This window comes from Heterocephalus glaber, unplaced genomic scaffold (genome assembly GCF_053883595.1).
Source record: "Heterocephalus glaber isolate CG9 unplaced genomic scaffold, H.glaber_assembly_v1.0 deba00001556, whole genome shotgun sequence".
In the NCBI taxonomy this organism is placed as follows: Eukaryota; Metazoa; Chordata; class Mammalia; order Rodentia; family Bathyergidae; genus Heterocephalus; species Heterocephalus glaber.
The window spans coordinates 4,240,628-4,255,278 of record NW_028258347.1 but is presented as its reverse complement, the minus strand read 5'-3'; positions in this window follow the sequence as shown (position 1 = coordinate 4,255,278).

Genomic DNA, 14,651 nt, shown 5'->3' with positions numbered 1-14,651 from the left:
GAGAAACCAGGGGTGCAGCTCAGTGCAAGGGCCTCCCCAGGTCCACTCCCCAGTGGCAGGGATGAGGGGGAGAGGGAAGACAGAAGGATAAGTGATTCAGGACAGAGGTAATGCTCCTGATAATGACTGGGCTACAGTTTCCTCAGGAGAGTGAATGACAACAATCCTCACCCACAGACATTAGCAGCTCGGGAGTTTCCTGACTGACACCCACGAAAGCTCTCTGCAGCAGCTCTGGAAAGAAGACATCGTGTGGGGAGCAACACACCCAGCAATGTGAGCTCAGCCAGGAGCTATTTAAACTGTAGAAAACCTCACAGCTCTTCCTGTGGCAGTGGGGAATCAGTTTCTTGTTGCCACCACAACACTGTGTGGTAAAACATCACTGCAACCTTAGTGGCTTGAAGCAGCGCATAGGCAAAGCATCCAACCACCCGGGCCAGAAGTACGGAGTTGGCACGCAGAGCTGCGGTCGGGCGGAAGAGCTCTGAGGACAGTCGGTCCCTGGGATCCCAGCTTCGGCAGTCTTCGGGGCTTTGGGGTCTGGCCCGAAGCCCTCACCTCTACTCTGTCCCCAGAGCCCCTGGGACCTGCCTTGTGTTCCCGGTGGTGCTGCTGTGTCCCAGGAGGCGGGAACATCTGAGCAGACACAGCAAGCCAGGGCTCGACTGTCTTTGGGGTGGGTATTCTGGCTCCACAAGGCCCTCTGCAGGCAGGGGGAGTCCGGTGTCTGTGCATGCAGCTCGAGGACTTCTTATCCAAACTGGAGAGGAAGGCTGAATTGTGAGAGCTCTCCATATGTTTTATCTCACGGGACAGTTTGGTTCCTACAGGGGTCAGGCAGTGTTGGGCCTGATTTCCTGATAGCAGCTGAAATGCAGGTGTTGGAGCTGGCCGTCGAGGGCACAGCCAGTCTTTTGCCTTGCACAGGAAGCAGGTGGCATCGGTGATGAGTGAACCATTTTAAACATGCCTTAGGTCCACGGCCACAGCCTGGGAGGCGGACATCTCCTCAGGGCTGTTCATCCAGTCCGGCCTGCTGACCCAGGAAGACTGGGTCACTTTCTATAGACAGCTGGCATTCTAGCTTTTGTGTTTAAAACAGATACTGAAAAATGTCCACTGCACCCACAAAGATCCCCAGGAAACCCATCTAATTGATAAAACTGTTCAGTGGAGGCCCTCTGCGACATGCTGTGCAAACTGTGTCCTCCCAGGATCTTAACTCCTTGAACGGCTTTGTAAAATCATCATTTAAGAATGATTGTTGAAAACAATGGCTTTGGTCATTTGGCCTAGATCAAACTATAAGGCGAAGAAACCCTTGACATCACAATGTAGAAGACTGACATCTCTTCTCTCTGCTACAGCAGAGGCCGTGTGGCCAGCTAGGATCTTGGATCTCCAGTATCCCTGAAACTTGGGCGTGCATTCAAGTTACTGCCTTGAGATGAAAATGTGTTCTCACAGCTTCAGTTTTCCTTTTGGTATAAAGCTGCAGGTCACCCCTCTGAGCTTGTGTAGCTTATCTTAGGTCTGCACCCTGTTTTCAGAGTTAAAGTCCAATAAACCCGAGAAACCTGCATAGTGTGTTAACTCGGCAAAGCTGCTTGGCTTAACTGCTTAGCTACTCGAGTAACTGCTGGTCCCCGTGGCAGCTCGACCTGATTCAGACCTGAAATTCACCCCGGGAGAACCTGGCTTTAGCTTAGATTTGACAAGGAACTGGATTAATGCGGTGGAGCAAATCTGATCACCTAAGCACTCGCCATCTTTCAGCAGCTGGCCCATTTCCGCCACACAGCAGCCCTGAGCGCCCCTTCCTGGGGTCTGAGACCTGCAGAGGTGACCCCTTGAAGGCCTCACCGCAGCAGAGTGGGAACAGCCTCTGTCCAGATTGCTGCGGGACCTGGCAGCACTAGAGAAAGATGGGCCGGCATTTCTGAATAGGCGCGCCTGGGCTATGCAGGGAGGACTGACCCTGAGTGCCAGGGCATCTACAGACAGAACCGTGGGGCCCTGGCATGGTTCATCCCACGGGGGTCCTTGGACACCTTCTGCGACAACAGGAAAATCACAGTGACGTTTATGTTCCTCCAGAGGGGTCGCGTGCGAGGCGGTGGGCCTCCGTGGCAGACCCACTGCCCGGGAAGCTCACACCACACTGGCTCCTAAAACCATAGGATCCTTGTTTCTTCCATTTCTCTCCACTGCTCTCCATTTTGATTGATGGAAATCTGCGATTTCTCCAAGAAGGAATTTTCTCTCCTTAAAATGTAGGTTACAGAGTAAAAGTATGTTCTATGCCATTTCAGCACAGAAAACTCTGGGCTCTGGATTTGTTTGTTCCTTGGACCAATGTGGGTGGCGTGGACGGCTACCACCGGGGCTGGTAATGCAGTGTGGCCGGGTGTGGAGCAGGTGTGCCCATGGGAGGGGCTCGCAGGGCTCTGTGACGTGTGCGGAAGACAGGAGGGTGGAGAGCAGAGCGTCTACCTCCCTTCAGAAGACCCTCCTGGGGGCTTGAGCCCCTCCTTCCGCCCAGACTCAAATCCTGCCCATTGCTAACCACCCTGGATGCCTTCCTCTGCCTCAGGCGTACCACATCCCTGAGCTCCAGAGTGTCTCTTACTTGTTTTCTCTTGGCATTTGCAAAAATACTCTTAGAGTATTAATCATTTCATGTGTATAACAAATCGTAGAATATCGCAGGATACGTTGACGGCGTCTTTCTTTTCTGTCGCTGCCTGTTATGGTTGTGCCTTGTTAGAGGTCCCCAGCAGAGGCGCAGCAAATGCTTGGGCAGAAATGGACAATGAGTGAGGTGGGAGCCACACACAGATCTAACGGTGAGCACAGCAGGACACTTCGGGGCAGATAATGCTGTCCCACGGTCAATGCTATCCCGCTTCCCAGCTTTATCAGTATGTGTTGGGTCTCGCTGGCATCTGCTTTCTCATTGATTCATTGGTACTTCTTAGTACACCACCTACACTTTGCTTTTTCAATTGATTCCATTTATCACCATTCCTCGGCTGTGTCTCTCATGTTTCCTGCTAATATTTAATTCATATTCATCTTCAATTTCTATTATTTACCATACGCAGCTATCTCCTTGACCTTCTACTCCCAGATTTTTCCTCTAAGCTCTGCCAAAGATCCTGGACTTGATGTCTTTTCCCGAAGAGATTTGAGCGGGACCCTGTCTTCGAGGAGCCTCGGTTCTGGAACCATGAGCGCTGGGCAACCCAGCTGCCCCAGGGCCTCCAGAGCGAGGGGCGTCAGTGGTGGGAGCAGGAGGAGGTGAGCAGATAGCAACGTGGTGGAGCCTCGGGAGGTGAGAGTCACTGCAAGCCAGAGCACAATCAGAGCACAAGGGACCTGTCCGTCGGGGTCTCTCTGCTTTGTGTCCCTGGCATGAGGGTTTCCTCCTCCCAGCAGAGCTGGAGGACCTTCAGAGTGCGTGCTTTCCTGTGGGGTGTTCTCCACGCTGGGCTTTCCCACGGACCCCCAGGGTCACTTGCAAAAGCATAGAGGGACTTGAGAGTGAGTGGGCAGCCTGAGCTCAGTTATCGGACTGTGATCCGTTGGCTGCTGAGTGAGTGGAGCTGGCACAGGACAGGCTCGAGGGCTGAGCCTGCAACCCCACAGATATGTGCAGAGCTCAGTTTTATATTTATGCAGACAGTACATACTAGACATGGATTTTCAAAAGCCTATGAAACCAATATAGACACAATTCAAAAGCATTTAGTAACTGACTCCTTATTACCCTGGAACTATTTCTTAAGACATAAGTATTCAAAAAGGACATTGAAAGGTTCTTTCCCAATGTGTAAGGTGTAAGTGGTATAGAACTACAGGGCCGAGAACAATCTGCTCTCTAACTTGGACAATTCTGCGTCTTTCGCTGCAGCTTGTCTCATTTTTCACTGTAAAGTCAATCAAACCACCTCCTTTGAGGAGAGAGGAGGGGGTGCTATGGGCTGAAGGAGGGGAGAAGAGCTCTCCTGTTTGAAGCTTGCATTCCTTTTTGTCCGTTTGGTTTTATAGAAATGAAATTCCTCCACTGCATCATGTCTAGTTCCCAACTGGCTCGCCATGGACAGTGATGAGCCCTCCGCTGTGTTCAGATCTGGTTCTGTCATCAAGCCTGCCCCTGCCCCTCAGACGTATGGGGACTTGTGCTCCATAAGCGCTGGTCTCTGACCCAATTCAGTGATCGCTAGTATCTTGAAGGAGGCCCTTTACGAGCTGGCCCAGTCCACCTCTGTGCAGAGCAGCCCTTCCACAGCCAACTTCCTGCACACGGTGCCATTTCCTGCAGTTCCCGCTCTTCTGGCTAAATCATATTTCGTGCTGCTCTATGGGAGTGAAAACAGGCAAACCCTCCTTGAAACCTCCACTGCACACTCAGAAGGACCCAGCACGGGAACCTGGGGTGCTGTTTCAGCCCCGTGCCCGCAGGCCTTCTCCGGAGGCCACTCTTGCTGACCTGAGCAGCTCCACCTGGCCTTGTCCCGTGATTCTGCAGGGCTCACGGGCTTTGCCACAGCGCTCAGCTCTTCCTCTCCCCTGAGCTCTGGGCCGGATTTGACGCCTCTCACAGTGTCCTCGAGGAGGAGCAGAAGGACAGCGATCTTCTCCTCCAGGCAGCTCTCCCTGAATGGAGCCTGGAAGTTCAGTGTCCTTGTGCATTTTGTCAAAAGGTTGGTTTGAGAGGCAGAATTTGAAGTGGAGAGAGACACCACAGGGGTCAGAGGAAACCCAGAGGATACCTCAGTTCCGTTTCCAGGTTCTTCCCTTGCCTATTGCTGTATTTGCTTGCATGATTTGTCAGATTTGGGTTTGACCTAAGCTAGTTTAATGTAGGTTTCTGTCCCTTGCAGCAAAACTAATCAGACAGAAAAAGCCCAGAAATTTAAGAACACTTCAATAAGTGTCTTCATGTAAGGAAATGCTTGTTGCGTGGCATTTCAGGACTGAACTTGATAATCTCTGCACTCTGGGAGACTGAGACAGGCGGGTAGCCAGCTCAAGCCCAGCCTGTCTTAGGATGAAAAATGGAAAAAGGGTTAGAGAAAGCAAACTGAACCAACCCGAGATTGGAACTTGAAAATCAGAAGTACATGAGATATGACTGACAGATTTATTGTACTGAAAGACATGTTGCCATTAACTCTCTTCAGATCCTCCGCTCACTCCAGACACTCTCATCCCATCACAGTTACCACTTTTTTTTTTTTTTTGGTACCAGCGATCGGACTCAGGACCTTGTGCTTTCGAGGCAGGTGTGGGAACCACTGAGCTAAATCCCTGGCCCTCGGTTGCCACTTTCTGAAGCATTTCTGGAAGCCTTCTTTCGTGTCTTTACAAGCTGTGAAAAGAAACTTACTAAATGCTGCTTCGAGTGCCATCTGACACACAGGCAGGCTGGCGGCAGTGAGATCATGTCTCACCCACCTCGTTCGCTGGATCTGGCATTTCCCAAACCCCGAACGCACTGTGCTGTCCCCGTCAGACACTGTCACATAATGCAGTCCTGGGCAGCATATTCCAAGAGGCTGCATCTGTCAAGTGCGCTCCATGACATTTGCACAGCTGCAAACCCCCTCAGGACACATTCGCAGTGTCCCACCACTGAAAGACACGGACAGGATTTGGAAGCATGCAGAGGCAACCTCAGAATTCCCAGAGAAATGCGTCGCACCTTATGGTAATTTTGGAATTTCCCATGTGATTCTCTGCCGAATAGGGTGAGACAGAATTTTACCATTTTGGTGTTGCAGTGGATGCAGTATTTTGGCCATGGTTCAGGAGTTTTTAGAATTTAAAACTACCTCAGTTTGCTGTAGGCTTGAAGGCACTTTACTTACAACCCTTTTGCATCGGGAAGAAAACCAAGCACCTGTAGTCGTGACTGGTAGATATTTACATTATTAACAAGTTGTAAAGAGCACTCTCTGTCCTGAAAATAAGCCCTTTCTCTTAAAACAGCTTCATTTTCCCAAAAGTGAAGAAACTTGGAGACAATGATGTAAATTCTATTTGAAAATTGAATTCCATGAAATTAGGGTAAGTTCTTTCTTTATTCATATTTTTAATTTCAGAGTTGTCAATTTACTTTCTCATTTTTTAATCTAATTTTATTAATGTTTTATTTTTGGATGGAGAGTCTATAGCCACTTTCACTTAGTAAGACTTGTTTTTATATTATCCCATCTAAATTCTTTTTTATATGTATTATTTAAATCATTACCAAAATATTTTAAATTTTATTTACTTTCTGATTACAGAATACTTAGTCATAGCAGAAAGAATATTTTAAACTTACTTTAAAATTTAAATTATTTTTTAAAAATATCAAATTCATTGAGTTAATTTTAATATTTAAATCATCCTATTATATAATAATGCTACATAAACAAAATTTATATACTTTTTATTAATACATAGTTCAGTAAAAATATCACTACTGTTAGGTTGCTGTAATTTCAATAAAAAATGAAAAAGTATCAAATGTTATTTTTCCTGAAGATTTTTCAAATTTCTGAACTCAAGATTATGTTATTTTAGTGCACTAATTTCTCGAAGCAAAAAATAGGACAAAAAAACCTCTCCAAAACCCACAAAATGAACACAGCCAAAATATTTAAGGAGTTTTATTTATCATTCCTTTCACGTAAACACATGAGTACTTCTATATACACAAATGACAGCTACACATGCATGATGCATATACACCTATGTGTAGGTATATTTATGTGTATATACACATATATTTAAATGCACACAGACATGCATGTATCTATGCACATATAGTCTGCTTAGGTTTTTATATATATTAACATTATATATTTTCTTTTCTATATGTGTGTGTAACTACATTATGCATTTTATATAATTTCGCTAATAATTACATACATGTGCTATTTTAAAATGTCAATACACACACTCAGTTAAATCAATTTTTTACAAAGACTATTAAATCCATCTTTTCTCTCCTTGAAGTGGCATCTTTACCTTATACAGCACTGCATATACATATGGTATATTATATGGATTCTGATCTGTTTTACTGATGAACTTCTATCCAGTACCCAGATTTTTAAATGTGAATTATTTATAATAAGTATTATCTGACAGAATTTATCCCTTATTCCTTTTTTCAGAATTCCTCATCTATTCTTATATATGATTCAAATTATTTTAATATACATTTTTATAAGCTACAGCTAATAGTTATATTGATATGAAACTAAGTTTGGAGACTAATTTAGAGAAATTAACATGTTTATTAAAAATAATTATGTAGTCCCTGAACATTTCTTGTTGAGTTTACTCATGACTCTTTTTTCTTCCTGCCCGTCTTCCTTCTTTCCTTCCCTCCTTCCTCTTTCTTTCTTCCTTTCTCTCTCTCTCTCTCTCTGGAAGCACTGAGCACTGCTGTCCTGAGCTTTGCTTCCATTTTATATTGTAACTCCTTGGAAATGCAAAAGCGTTGTTCGTAGGCCCCTGATTGTGACTATTCCTGTGTGGGCAGCCACCGTGCAAAGGGACAGATTGAGCAGGGTGTTGGTTTGGGTGCTTGTTACATGCATCTTTATCTCCCCAAGTCTTTAAAAGCACGCGTGCTTCAGGCTTCCTGAATATGAAATATTATGTAGCTATCTACCTTTGAATAAAAGGCTCATTTTCCCATTGCTATCTGGAAAATATGCGTCTTACCAAGAGTACTTCCATAAGGCACAATGTGGCACACACTAGATTCTCACAGCCGGAGATGTTTCCTTCATTATAAACGTCCTGAAAATGAGCAGTTTTAGAAGCTATACTTTTAATCACTGTAAAATAGACCTTTTCAACTCCTGTGTTAAGAATGATGTCACCAGGAATTATTAATTATCTTGTCAAGACATTTAAAATTAATAATGTCGTGTGTGAATAGGAAAAGACAATTGGCACATAAGGTTCTATTTACTTTGTTACTTTGAGCCTTAATCTTCAAAAATATGATTTATTAATTTATTTGAAGTGCTCTGTTTTCTTTACTGATGAATATTTTTGTCTTCTCAATTAATGACATAATTTTGTTTCAAAAACTATATTTAAAGTTTTCATGTAATTTACAGAGGGACTAAAATTTAATTTCATCTTATATCTGCTAACATTTATATTATAGAAAAATAAATTTATATTTTATTCAAAATTGGCTTCATTATTTTAATTCTCATTTTGTATTATAATTTACTCCTCTTTATAAATGTGCATCAAAGTGGAAATATAAAAAAACATAGAAACATTTCAAAGCCACAAAATGTCTGTTAAACATTAATTATAAAAGTAAGTCAAACTTTGAGAGGGAAAAGAAATTAATAATATATTATGAAATAGACATAGTTTTCATTTTCTTATGCCTGAGGGTATAACACAGATTTTATGATAATGTTGGCTTTAAATTTTCATTCTGTTGTTTGGAAAAGTTTTGGAAATCAGTAGAAAGAAAATCTCTACTGCTCTTCCAATACATTAAAAAAAAAAAAGACATCATATTTAACACAATAGATAGAGAAAATCAGGTCACTGCTAGTTCTTTGTGCTGTTTGCACATTTAATTTCTCTTTCATTAATAATGAGAGTTACTTGTAAAATAATCATTCAGTCTTGAATTTCCCCTTTCTTCTAAAACAAAGTAATTACTAGGTAAGGACAAGAAATGGAATAATAGCATGTATTTATGCAGCTATAGAATGAAACGGGAAACCTACCCATAAATAACTCGTTCAGATTTTATCTGAGAGCTTTCTGGGAATATTAAAGCAAACGTTATTCTTAAAAGTGCAGCCCAAAACACAGGTTCTCTAATCCACAGCACTTGGCAACAGGAACCTAAAGGCAAAAACTCTGAATATCGAAGTCATGAATGAGCACAGAACTACTAAAGAAACCTAAATGAACAGTAATCAGCGATTAGAGATCATAGACTTCAAAAAATTGTCCTGTTAATTCAAAAGCTACTTTCATTTACTAACTAAATAAAGAATTAAACCTTGGTCCATGTTGCTTTATTTTTTTCTTGTAAATTTAGCATTTGTTGCTTTACAAATTACTGTGGTTTTTTATTAGGTTGTGCTGGTCCGGGGGTTTCGGCACTGGCGTTTGTTCTGGTTCCCTGGCGATCCGATCGGCCACAGCAGTGTGGATGGGGTCCTCCCAGCAGACGTCGTCAGTAAGACACCTGGGTGAGCACTCAGGCCTGCTCCCAAGGTCTGGCTCTCGGGGGTTTGTTTTCTAAAGAGTATGCATAACGATGTTTTTAAAAATACTATTTCTTTTGAAATTTAAATATCAAAAAATTTTAAATGAAACTGCCCAAAGTTGCGCTCACGGTTGGACTAGTTGTGACTGTCTTCCAAGGCCGCCTTTCAATTGGGAAGCTATGCGAGAACCAGAAAGAAGGTCGAGGTGTGTTAGCCACCTGAATCCAGGTGCGGGCCGATAGACTGCTTCAGGAGAATAAAACTTTTTATTAAAAACCCGGACCGAATGTTTACAAGTATTTGAAGCGGCCAGGATAGGAGGTGAGCCCACAGTTGTTCACAGGCGAGCACTGCGCTGGAATCCTCTGCGGGGCGGGAGGTGCCTCCCTGTTCTGGGCTGTAACCAAGGCTTGAAGAAGGCCCGGGAAGCCGGCCTGCACGGGAGAAAACCGGAGCCAGGAAGGACCCGCAGGCACAGCTCAGACGGCAGGGAAGCGGCTTACATTCGCCTGTTAGCACGCGTGGGCCTCATGTGCACTCGGGCGCGCGCGGAAGTTCAAAACCCCGTGGGGCGATAAACCCTCTCAGTTTGCCGCGATGAAAGGAGGACGCCGTTACCATCAGGGACACGCCCAGCGCACGGCGAGCCACGGAGGGAGGCACAGGGGTGGCAGGATGGGGGTCCTCACCCACCCGTGCAGCAGTCAGGCCAGGGGTTACATCTGCAGGACTCTCTGGAGTTTTAATCCACTGTCCTATGCCACTGTGGCTTCTCCGTAGTCATTTTATGTCCTCCTTTGTTTCCATTATTTAGTTTCTTCTTATTTCTTTGAGATTACTGTTATTTTTTTCTTGATTTAATTATTTGAATATTTTCCATTTATTTTTAACATTTTTTGTTTTTCCAATAAATAGATGCAAAGTTATTAGACTATAGTAAATGCTGTTTTACTACCTTATGTATGTTTACATGCATAGAATTAAGACCTACATACTGGATTATAATTTTATCCCTAACTAATTTTGTTTTGTGGTATGTTTTTATGTGTCTAGACACAATGGGTTTTTATTTTTCTGTCACTTTGAGATTATTTCCAATTTACAACATGGACCAAGAATACAGTGTCTCATGTTGTTTATAATCTAGTGTGCCTTTTCTCATCAATTTTTCTTAAAATTCTTCAAGACAGCTTAAAAATTTTCATATTATGTTATTCATTGAGTATTCAATATTTTCTCTCTTTATGAATATATAAATCAAAGATCACACTATCCCAACCTTCAATATCCTCAGGTATGGTTATCGGCCCCTGAAAATACTAATGCCCGTTCATTTCATTCATTAATTCCACTGTTGGTTGGTTAATGAAACCCAGGAAATGTTGAAGATAGACGGATATTGTCATTGTACCTTTTTATTCAGATTCTAGTTAAAAATTACACAATGAAGATTAGATCAAAATTTTAAGAAATCGTAGTTAAAATAGGCTCTGTACGCTTCTAACCACCACCCAGGTTCTAGTGTATTTGTTTTATATTACTTTAGTAAAATAAGAATTTTTTAGAAGTGAATAGTAATTTATCCTCTAAAAAGTGGAAATACTGTGGGTGAAAACACAATTTACGACGCTGAACGTAGCTGGTGGGAAGCCAGCGCTGGTTCATGGGCAGAGGTCATTCCCGGACCAGAGCCTCCCGGCTTCTCGGCTAAAACGCAGGGTTGGGGTCTGTCCTGCTCAGCCTGAGCTGTTGAACGCTTGAGGCTGCACAGGAAGCGGAGTTGAGAGCCATTAGCTCCAACTGGAACCAGGGCAAGTTCCACGGCGTCCCTGCTCGGAAAGTCTTCCGGCTCAGGCGAGGACGGGCCCGGAGGGTCACAGCTGAAGCGCTGTCAGCAGCCAGCGGGGCTTCGTGGAGGGGCAGACCCGCTCCGGGCCTCTCCCTCTCCGCCCCTGCGGGGAGCGGCGTGCTGTTCTCCCCTCCCCAGCACACGCTGAGCAGCTGCAGAGCCAGGTGGCGCACGCGCCGGGTTTCCCCCTCGATCACTCATCGCTCGCTCGCTCTCTGGGCTCGCTCGGTGGGAGCTGGCGTGGATGCAGCCTCCAGGAGGCGGACTCCGGAAGAAGAGAGGGAATCGGCCGTGAGGTTAGGGCAGGGAGAAGCGAAAAGCAGGAGACAGACTCGAATGGCGTGGAAAGAGGAAAGAGCAGAAAACAGAATCCCCACCGCCCCAATTTTCCATGTTTCAGGTCTCAGCCACTTTCACACTCCCCGCCCGATTTTCTGTTTGCTTACTGAACTCCTTTTCTTCTTGAGATTGGTGATTTATTTAAGTGACAAAGAGTAGTAAGGAGTGTTAAAGTGGTCTAAGTACTTTGGGTCTTAAAAATGATTGCATAGACTATGCATTAATCACTAAATTGGTCTCTAGTTAATGGATTACCTTTCAAATTCTCATTTCTTGCATCAACTTTCTTAGACAAAAACTTTTTTCCCAAATGTAGAGACTGAAGTACTCTGCAATCGAGTGTGCTTTAGTTTGATCTCGGCTTGTCTGCACACAAGACTCCAATTAAGGCAATTATCTAAATAATTAAGGGCAAATAATTTTGCCTTATATACAAATAATTATCCAATTAGGCAATCTCAAAATTAAACGGCCACGTGGGATTCTTAACAGTGGTATTTTGATGATTGAAGTGTAGATGAATCATCAACATTAGGATTCAATTTCCCCTGAAAGAATCGTATGTTTAAAATCTATGGAGAAATATCCTTGGCAGAGTCGACTGTGAGTTATATTGAATCCAAGTCTCACGAAGACGTTATAAGAGCGTTTTGGTGACAGACAGCGCGCGACCACGCGGAACAAGGCGTGTCGAGGCAGACTGCCCAAGCCTCAGGCCGCAGGCGCCTCGGAAACTTCGCTCCCACTCAGCCCCTGTCCGGCAGGGGCACTGTCCTCTCCTTCTGAGTGTCCCCTCCTTCTGAGTGTCCCCTGGGTGTTGGGAGCTGAGCTGCCAGAGGAGAGAGCGGGCCGCGCTCCATAGATGCCATCAGCTCTGCAAAGAGGAGCAGGACTTCCGCCCCGCCCAGGCGTGGAGCGAGCAGGCCCTGCAGTGAAGTGGAAGGAAGGCAGGAAATCTGAGCTCTCGAGCTCAGCGCTCAGCGTGGCCAAGGGACCAGAACCGGTGCCCCAGGTAACTGGATCAGGACACGGGGCCAGCGGGCGACGGAAGACAGTGTCGTGGGCAGCAGGCAGAGAGCGTTCGGTCGGCTGGCCAGACCTAGGAGGAAGCAGGTCCTCACTTCTTTCTGCAAGGATGTGGGTGGAGTGTCCTGAGCAGAATCCACTTCAGAAACCTGAAACGTGGCAGATGATGAAAAGCCTGCTTCAGGATACACTGGGAGCGTGTGGAGGGGCCAGGGCCGGCTCGGCCGGCCTGAGGGGCAGGGGCCAGGCTGGGACGCAGGGATCCTGCGGCTGCAGCCGGGAGTCCACACGTGCAGGGCCTTCGTGGTCTGGGCCTTAGAAACAGACAAGTCAGAGAACAGAGGGAGCGGCGCTGCCTTGCCTAAGTACCCAGCAAATTGTCTTCATTTGCTTTTCCATAGGTAGAGGCCTTGTGTGCTTGTCCTGTTCTCAGCATATCCTCTGATTTTCAAATGTCTTGGGTTTAATAAAATATGAAGTTCATTTTGCCAAGAAAATATCATCTGTGATTTCAGGCCTATTTATTTTAGAAGAAATATAATCCTCATGTTTATGATTCATTTACACTTAAATCCAGAAACCACCAAGAGGAACCCAGAGTACATCCAAGATAGTTCTTGTCATTCATGCATCATTTGAAAAGAAATTTTCATTAAGTTATGTAGCTCTGAAGATTAAACCATATCTAACTTGGAAAGTTAAGAGATATGGCTCCCCAGTTCAGGGAGTAACATAACCATGCTGAATCACAGACAGACGGAGCATCCCTCATTATGAAAGGGGAAACTTCAGGGTCAAGGGTCACCCGACACAACCAAAATCACGTCCAACTCCTAAAGAGCCAGAGCGAATAAGCTGGGCGGTGGCTGATTAATGCTTCATCGAGAACCAAGAGCACTTAGGACAGGGCTCTAAACATAACAGTGCCAGATCGTGTTTGCTTAATGAACAGATCTGTATCTCTGGGGCCCTGCCCATCAGATAAATGTGCTGGGGTTTGCACTTGGCATGGGCATCCATCATCCGCACACCAGCAGCCGGCTGTGATGCTCTGCTCCAAACTGTCTTATCAAATGCAATTCTGACCTCAACAAGCTTGTAACTCACAAATAACAGGAGCACAAAGTCTGCAAATATCAAAGAGACTTATTAAATTAACATAAAGACATCACTCATTTTGTATGGCTATTTGGGTGAGAATGTATGTGAGTAAAAATGTGTACAGTACATTAAGTAATCGAAATGCTCTTTAGTGTTTTATGTGCATGGGAGATGTTCATGGATGGAGGGATGTGAGGGGCTCTTCCATCAGACTGCACTGTGGAGGAAATGCTGTATCACTGAGCCGATCAGGAGCAGGTTGAGCAGCTGGAGGTGGAATTCGAGTAAATGGAGTTGGTGAGGAGGTTGATGTCTGCACAGCAGAACGAGATGATGGACTCACAGGAGTGGGCTGTGCGAAGGAGCCCAGGACACAGAGAAGGCTTCAGGTGCTCCAGGACAAGCATGAGGACAGGAACAGAAATACGATGCCATGGCGCATGGGGCTGAGCTCTGTGACAGTACAAGGCACTTAAAACCCAGGCTTCACCAGATGATCTTGCAAATGCACATAATCATAGTGCTGACCTCATGTGCTCTCTGGGTGGGTGGGTGAACTTAAACTGAGCTTATCCACTCCACACACTGAGTGAGCTGGCGCAGAGCTGAGAGGTTCAGTGAGACCCTAGGTCTTCCTGGTTCTTTCTGCTGTTGTCCGTTTTGAATCCAGGGCATTAAGCACTTCATTCCCTGTGTGCTTGGTCTTTCCTGGGGCAGTTTTCCCGCAGAAATCCCCCCTCAGCCAGCCCGCCTGGATGTGCCCAAGGACAGGGTGAGAGTTATGCGGGGCGAGCTCAGGAGAGTGCCATGGTTGCATGTCTCCCCGGCGGCTGGTGCTGGACCAGCAGAGCCCTGGTCAGCCTCGAGCCTCTCTGAGGACCTGTTTGTGCTGCAGGGGTAGAAAGGGCCGTGGGCCAGCCATGGAGTCAGAAGACGTGGGTTCAGAGCACATCTGCTCTGTCACCCGCTAGCTATGAATTAGATAAATTACCTAGTATTCCTGGGGCTTCATTTCCCAATCTAAAAAATGAGGATCATAACACAAATCTTAGCAGCTGTTGTGGAAATCACAGTAT